Below are 6,000 nucleotides of genomic sequence, written 5' to 3'. Positions count from 1 at the left end.
CTGCCTAGGGAAACGCTGCTGTCTAGCAGCTGCACTGAGAAACCTCAGTAGGGAAGCGTCAGCCTGTTGATGTGGTTAATTCTCCCAGACAACGACCCCTAACAAAGTAATTGGTGTTTGCCAGTTTTCTGCAGTGAGCTCACTCCCTGCATCTGCCCACAAGAGCCAAGCAGGGACGCTCCAAGCATCACATTGACTCTCTGAAGTTCATTCCGCCAAGCTGCACCTGGCCAGCTTTGGGGAACCTGGACCCCAGGCAGCAGGGTGGTGTGATGAATGCAGTGCTGCACGGGCATGAACCACAAACCAGCATGCTAAGGATTCAAGGGCCTTGCAGTGGCTCTTTGCATTGTTCCAGACCCAGGCAGGAAGCAAACCTGAGCAGCAGTCAATCGGGGGGCTCCCTCACGGCATGGTGCAGGAGGATTCTTTCACTCTCCTGACAGCCTGGCACCGATGTAGTGGCTGGAGGACAGGGGTGCACAAGAGGGGTGGGCACTGGGTGCCTGGGCAGCATAGAGTTGAATTGAGTCTAATTTCCTTTTCATAATTCTAGGGTTTGCTATAGTGCTTACCTGCAGCCACCTGGCAGACTGTCAGTTCTCCACCCAGCACTGCTGGGTGGGTGCTGATCACACAGGATTAATGTAAGATCAATCTGCTCTAAGGTCACAGCCAGGTGGAAATCAAACAGCTAGCGACTGAAGCCTGCGGCGAGTGCTGACAAAGCGGTTCCTAGCAAGTCAGGCTTCAGCTTTTCAGAAGCTAGCGGGATTTTCCTGGTAATTTTTGTCCTTTTCCTTTTTCGTTATTAAAAATATGTCAGTGTTATCTGAATGGAACTGGAGCAAGAGGGTCAGGTTGCGTGAAGGACCTAGTTTGGTGCGATGGCAAGGGCTGAGATGTGCAAGCTTGGCCACGCTGCCCTAGACACACCCTGGCCTCTCAGTAAAGATCTCTTTCCCACAACGCTGCCTGCCTGCAGCATCCCTCGTTGCTGAGGAACCAGCCCCCACGGCACTAGGATCTGTTTCCGTGGGCTGCAAAGCCAGCAGTGGGTGCACAATGTTGTTTGTATGTAGGCCCTTCGAAAATAGTATGCGTGCCCTTTGGATGCTGTCTCTTGATGTCAGAGCGGTGTGTGTCCATGTTGAGGGTCTGTCCCAGGAACACAGACGAGATACCAGCCTGTTAACATTTCCCCTGCTTCCCCTTTCCCACAGCTTAACTGCCACGTGCGCAGAGAGAAGGGATGCGTGGGGGTGGCGGTGGGGTGACCCTTCCTATCCTGGCAAAACTGCTGTTTGGCTGAGTGAAGGATCTTTGTGTTGGGGGCTCAGCAGAGGTGCCCCTTCCGGCATCCATGGCCAAACACTGTAGGTCTGAGAGTGAGACAATCAAGCAGTTGGGTTTGGTTTTCATTGCTATTTTGACCCCAAAGAAGGATTCCCCAACCCACCCACCTCGCTTTTGCCCCCTAATTTTTGCTAAGGTGTTTGTGAGTCGCATTTTTGGGCTCGGTCCAGCTCAATGTCTTTCCTGAAAGGACACTCTCCCTCTCTGCTCCTAAGGCTGCGGCAACCCCAAATTGCATTGTTCCCATCGGCGATGGGGCTGCTCTCCAGGGGGAAAACTAATGGGACATTTGGCACCTCAGCCACCCATGAAGACACCCTCAAAACCCCCACCTACATGCCTCCTTTCAGCTTCCATGGCTCTGGGACAGGAAGGCATCATTTTCTGTGTACAGCATCAGTAAATATAAAGGACTCTCGTGGCTTGCTGCAGGGTCTGCTACCACTTTGTGTTTCAGATTTTGTGTGTGTGCAAGAAACAACAAAAGCAGAATAGCCCACAACTTCTAGAGCTCCCGTGCTCTGTAGCCCTGTCTGGGGTGGCCGGAATAAAACATAGTAGTTTTAAGAGAGGAAAAAATGGATGTTTTTTCCAGCTACAACAGCTGGAGAGTCGTTAGGTGATTGAATGTAGTGACCTAATAATTCGCATCTCTGCAAGCTGTGTGAGCGCCTGTGGCCCGGTTAAATTGCCACAGGATTTTTAATGAACACAAGTGATCAGGACCCACTGTTGCAGCTCATCTGAAGGCTCTTATGCCCAGTGGCACACTGGCCCCTAGTACCACACTGTGGCATTCATTCGGAACTGAATCCACATAGCCAGTTTGTTTGGCATCTCTCACCCTTGTAGTGACCCAGGTCAGATTCTTCTTAGAATGTGACTAGATCAAAAGCTGAAGTCGGGAGAAGGGCAGGTCTGGCCCAGTGCAGTCACCTCTAGAGAGCTGTTCCTCCAGCCCCAGGTGTGAAGGGCTCAGCCTGATGCAGGACTTTCCCAGTCAGCCAGAATTTTAAGCTACAGCAATTTGATCGCTGAGCTTAATGATCCAAAGAGGCAGTCAGACCTGCCAGGAGGAGTTGTAATGGCAGGAAGCCAATACAAGTGTGACTGCACCTCCCCAAGGAACAGCTCCTTCCGTGTCAAGAAATCCCTGGGGAAATCTCAAGACATGCTCCATAGTCATGATGTTGGGGGAAAAAATCAGCTGAAGCTGTTGCATGTGCCAGGGGAAGGAAGTGAGGCGTCCATGTGTCGAGTGAACGAAAGCCAAACTTTCTTCCATCTAATCAGGTTTGTTATTCAGCTGACAAACTCCAAATGGATTAGCTGGTCTCCAATCTTGTGATTTTAATTAGGAAGTCAGCAAGAAATTTAAATAAGTCACCCTTTGCTGGGCTAGGGTTTGCACAATAGCCGATGACGTTAAAGTAAGAGGCGGTGAAGCAGAAAGAAAAGAGAGATTGTCAGGAGAGAAGGAAACTAAGCAGAGCCCTTGATGCCATTCACTACTTCAGAAGCTTGCCTTCCAATCACTTTCCCTCCTGACTCAGCCCCGGTGCGTTCCCATACAGCTTCTCCACCCACTCCCCCAAAAAGCCAGTTTGGACTCAGGGTAAAAGGGATTTGAGGCCCTGCTCAAACATTCTGCTGGCAGTTGTGTGATGTTGGCCCCAATTCCTCGCACTCCCACCTGCGGGAAGGGCGGCCAGCACATCCCTCGGCCCACGCCGCTTCCCGCAGCCCCCATTGGCCTGGGACGGCGAACCGTGGCCCGTGGGAGCTGCGATCGGCCGAACCTGCAGACGCAGCAGGTAAACAAACTGGTCCAGCCCGCCCGTGGCTTTCCCTGGCGGGCCGTGGGCCAAAATTGCCGATCCCTGGTCTAATCAACGGCATGAGAATCTTCCGGCTTCAGTTGCTGTCACCGTGGCCTAGGATGTTGGTCCTTGTACTTGGATACAAAAATGACAGTTGGCACGGAAACGCCAGTCAGAGGGGAGGGGAAGGAGAGGATCATTTTTGGAGTCTGACAATGGTCGCCCCAGTTGTTTGGTGAGCTAGAGGTGAAAGGCGTTTCACAAAAAGCACTTTCATGCTCCTTCCCCTCCACAATTTCAGTGTCATGCTAGCATTAGCTATTGTTTTCTAAAGGGTTAACCCCCCCATTTTACTTACTGGGCTCCTTTTGCTGCTTTTAACTAAGACTCTTTTGTGGCTAGCATCACACTTAATCCCCTAGCAACAGGCTGCAGCTGTCACAGCCACTGGCAATCACTTTTGAATTGCTTTTCATGCCGGAGCAAGAATAAAGACAAAGGAGAACTTCTTTTGTTTTGCTTTGATCAAAACGCTCCACTCTCGAATCCCCCCACCCTTGTTTTTAAAGTGCCAGAGCCAAGGGTAACATTCGAGTGCACAAACAGCATTAGGGCTACAAAATTCCCATTAAACTATAGAGTAGAAATCCCCATTCATGAATACAGTGAGCTGGGTTTACAAGGGGCTCTCTTGTTAGCTAGTTCTATGGACCCCCCTCCAGCTAGTAGCTTAGCATCTCACCAGTATGAGCGTGTTTATCCTCACAACCCCCTGTGAAGTAGGGCCCTGCTATTATTCCCATTCTACCAATGGGAAACTGAGGCACGGAGACACTCAGGCGCAGCTCCTCAAAGGTATTTAGGCACCTAACTCCCACGGGCTTGCCCGATGTCACACACAGACTCCGTAGCTCAGCCAGGAATTGAACTCATGTCTCTTCAGTCTCAGTTAAGTGCTTTAACCACCCTTCTTCCCTATCTAGCAATGGTATCACAGCATCTATACACACAGTGCTGCATTGTTGGATGCTCCAGTAACGGAGAACTCACAAAATTCCTCGCCTAGAGCGACCAGCTTACTGCAATCCTGACCCTGGGGTGTGTGCGCGGCACTAAAGGCGACTGACATACTCCGGTGATGAGGGCTGGCTTAGAACCTCCAGAGAAAAGCAGGAAAGCTATTCCCGAGTAGCACCAGGAACCTGTCCCTATGACAGTGTAGAGCAGGGGTGGGCACTGAGAGCCACATCTGGGAATAGAAATTGTATGGCAGGCCATGAATGCTCATAAAATTGGGGTTGGGGCATGGGAGGGGGTGAGGGCTCTGGCTGGGGGTGGGGTGGGGCCAGAAATGAGGCATTCTGGGTGCAGGCAAGGGCTCCAGCTGGGGGTGCAGGCTCTGGGGTGGGGCTGGGGATGAGGAGTTTGGGGTACAGGAAGGGCTGGGATTGAGGGGTTCAGAGAGCAGGAGCAGGGGCAGAGGATTGGGGCATAGGGAGAGGTTCAGGGGTGCAGGAAGCAGTGGCATGTTCCCTTCTCCGGCTCCTGCGTGGAGGCGTGGCCAGGCAATTCTGCATGCTGCGTCATCCACAGGCCCTGTCCCTGCAGCTCCCATTGGTGCGCCAGAAGGGGCCACTGGCATGCGTAGGAGCCAGAGGGGGGCCATTCCGGGAGCTGCGTGGAGCGGCCCCAGACTCTACTCCCCAGCAGGAGCTTGCTTAAAATGGCTGGTGGGCTGTAGTTTGCCCACCCCGGTGTACAGCTACAGTGGTCATTCAACATTCCTCTCAGCCTCATTAGCACCACAGATTCCCCTGACACCTGTGCTGTAATGTGGGCTGACCACCAAAGCTTATTTGACATGTTAGTCCTCTAAGGCCAGAGTCAGGCTCTGAGCTTCTCATTCTTGTCCCTTATTGCTCTCACTGATCGCTGCCCTGCAGAGACAAACAGTGGCAGGATAGCTGTGAGGTTCCTCTGGGTGTGTGCCCGCTCATTTTAGTCTCTTGAGAAGTCAGAACAGCCCCAGCTCATGGGACTTTATTTCCATTCCTGCCAATGACTCATTGCCTTCACCTTGGACATGACACCTAACATGGTACCTGTTTCCCCAACTGTAAAGTCGCAATAATTACAGCTCGCTACGGTTGTGAGCCTAGCTGAACTGCGCAGGGCTGAGGCATCGCTTGGTGCCACCTATACTAAGAACCCTGTTTTTAGTCATAAAGCCCATTTGTTTGGGAAAGAAAACTCACACAGCCCTCCTCTCCCCCCCACCAAGGCTTCCCAGTTTTATTAAAGTTCTCAGACATCGGGGGAGAAACTACAATATTTAAATAAATCAACAATTCAGTCCATTCGTGAGGCAGCTGTGTAAAAAGTGTGTGCTCATCTTTACAGGGAAGGGCGCTCTTTCCTCCTGAAAGGCTTCTGTGTTTGAGGCCATGTCAAGGGTTTTGAGTGCATTGCACTATTTGCCTGGCTAGGCTGCAGCTTAAGCTAATCCACTGAAAACTCAGAGTATGCAAAGGCATGCTGGAGCTGCCATGCCTGTGGACAGCAGTGGTCTGGCTAGGTGCGGAAGAAGCTGTATTCCACGCTGTAAACAGTTATCAAAGAGCCCTAATCCATGATGGGAACAAGGCAGGTCACGGAGAATTAATGGGTACTTCATGTAAAACAAAATGCAGGCTGAGCGCACAGCCAAGTTGTGACTGCCCCGGCCTGCGGAGATCAGCCACCAAAACGTTAAGAGCTGCTTATGGGTAATTTATGACCAGCAACAGTGGCCGCTCTGCAGGCTGGGAGCAGGATACAGTAACCT

Source organism: Lepidochelys kempii, chromosome 10 (assembly GCF_965140285.1).
Source record: "Lepidochelys kempii isolate rLepKem1 chromosome 10, rLepKem1.hap1, whole genome shotgun sequence".
NCBI classification, from domain to species: Eukaryota; Metazoa; Chordata; order Testudines; family Cheloniidae; genus Lepidochelys; species Lepidochelys kempii.
Note: the sequence above shows the minus strand (reverse complement) of the source record.